Below are 2,448 nucleotides of genomic sequence, written 5' to 3'. Positions count from 1 at the left end.
CAAGTATCCTGCTATACTTGTCCTCTTCGAGGAGTTCTAGAGTCATTAAAAGTCAAAGACTTAACCTCACCACGTGCAGGTTTCCGAACACTCACTGTTCTACAAGGAATAGGCAATTCGAGTGTTCAACACACGGATTTTCATAGCTTAGTTGTCCCATTGAACCAAGTTCTTGGGATCCTCCAGTCATCATGGTTGGGTTGCCACTATGATTATCCTTAATTTGTGGACTTCAAACCCATTCCCCCTAACAGTTTATACATTTGATCTCGATGGATACTTTTTGTCAAAGGATCCGCTATGTTATCAATTGATCTTATATAATCAATTGTGATAACTCCACTAGTGATCATATGTCTCACGGTATTATGACGTCGACGAATATGTCTCGACTTACCGTTATACAAATGGTTTTGTGCTCGTCCGATAGCAGCTTGACTATCACAATGAATTATCACGGACGACACAGGTTTCGACCAACATGGAATATCCTCGAGGAAATTTCTAAGCCACTCGGCTTCTTCACCAGCTTTATCCAAAGCTATGAATTCTGATTCCATGGTCGATCTAGCAATACATGTTTGCTTCTTGGATTTCCAAGACACAGCACCACCCCCCACAGTGAATACATAACCGCTCGTTGAAAACGAGTCTTTGGCATCAGATATCCAATTTGCATCACAGTACCCTTCAAGTACAGAGGGTTCCCTAGTATAATGAATCGCATAGTTTTGAGTATATTTCAAATATCTCAAAACCCTTTCAAGAGCTTTCCAATGTTCATTACTAGGGTTAGCTGTAAAGCTGCCCAACTTGTTGACCGAGCATGCTATATCGGGACGAGTGCAATTTGTTAGATACAACAAGCTCCCAATAATCTTCGCATATTCTATCGCGTCAACAGGTTCTCCCTTGTGTACACTCAAATGCACACTAGGTTCCCATGGTGTCTTAGCTATTGGCTTGTCAAAAGCGTTGAATTTCTTTAACACTTTCTCAACGTAGTGAGATTGTGTTATAGTAATACCATCAGGTCTTCTTAGAATTTTAATTCCAAGGATAACATCAGCTAAGCCCATATCTTTCATGCTAAAATTTTTACTTAGCATGCCTTTGGTTTCTTGAATCACTCGGGAATTACTTCCCATGATGAGCATGTCATCTACATAAAGACAAACAATAACATATCCGTTATTAGAATTCTTAATGTAGACACATTTATCGCACTCATTGATTCTGAATCCATTTGACAACATTACACTGTCAAATTTTAAATGCCATTGAAGCGGTGCTTGCTTCAACCCATATAAAGACCTTTGAAGTTTGCATACTTTGTGCTCTTGCCCAGGTACTACAAACCCTTCAGGTTGCTTCATATATATTTCATCTTCCAACTCGCCATACAAGAACGCAGTTTTCACATCCATTTGGTGAATCTCGAGATTGTGCAAGGCAGCAATAGCGAGAAGCATCCGAATAGATGTTAGTCTGGTCACAGGTGAATAGGTATCGAAGAAATCGTACCCTTCTTTCTGCCTGAAACCTTGAACGACAAGTCGGGCTTTGTACTTATCTATAGTACCATCAGATTTGTACTTCTTCTTTAGGATCCATTTGCATCCTAAAGCTTTACTTCCAGGTGGTAGATCCACTAACACCCAAGTATGATTCTGCATAATGGAATCAATCTCAATATCGATGGCTTCTTTCCAGAGAGCTGCATCTGAGCCAGACATAGCTTCTTTAATCGTCACCGGTTCGCCATCTAGCATCAAGACAACATAATCCGGTCCATAGACATTAGCTTTTCTAACTCGTTCCCCACGTCTCGGTTCTACATCCATAGGTTTAGACCTTGGTCTTTTCCTATTAGGTGGTACATGATTAGAACCCGTGGCATCATCTACTTGAGTAGAATTACTAGCTACTTCCATAGGTTTAGAACCTGTAGCATCACCATCAACTCCATCATTAGAGTTCGATGTACCTTTATCCTTGTTAGGATAGATATTTTCAAAGAATATAGCATTCCTTGATTCTATCGTTGTCCCAACATGTATATCAGGTATCTCCGATCTGTGCACTATAAAACGATAGGCACTGCTATTAAGTGCATGACCAATGAAGATACAATCCACCGTTTTAGGTCCTATTGTAACTTGCTTTGGTAAAGGCACTTCTACCTTGGCTAAACACCCCCACACTTTGAGGTATTTATACGAAGGTTTCCTTCCTTTCCATAGCTCATAGGGAGTTACATCTTTCCCTTTGAGTGGAATCTTGTTCAAGATATAGTTGGCCGTTAAGACAGCTTCCCCCCACATGTTCTGGGGTAATCCTGAACTAATCAACAAGGCATTCATCATCTCCTTAAGAGTTCGATTCTTGCGTTCAGCAACGCCGTTAGATTGTGGTGAATAAGGAGCCGTCGTTTGATGGATTATACCA

Source organism: Salvia miltiorrhiza, chromosome 3 (assembly GCF_028751815.1).
Source record: "Salvia miltiorrhiza cultivar Shanhuang (shh) chromosome 3, IMPLAD_Smil_shh, whole genome shotgun sequence".
Taxonomy (NCBI): domain Eukaryota; kingdom Viridiplantae; phylum Streptophyta; class Magnoliopsida; order Lamiales; family Lamiaceae; genus Salvia; species Salvia miltiorrhiza.
This window is presented reverse-complemented; position numbering follows the sequence as displayed.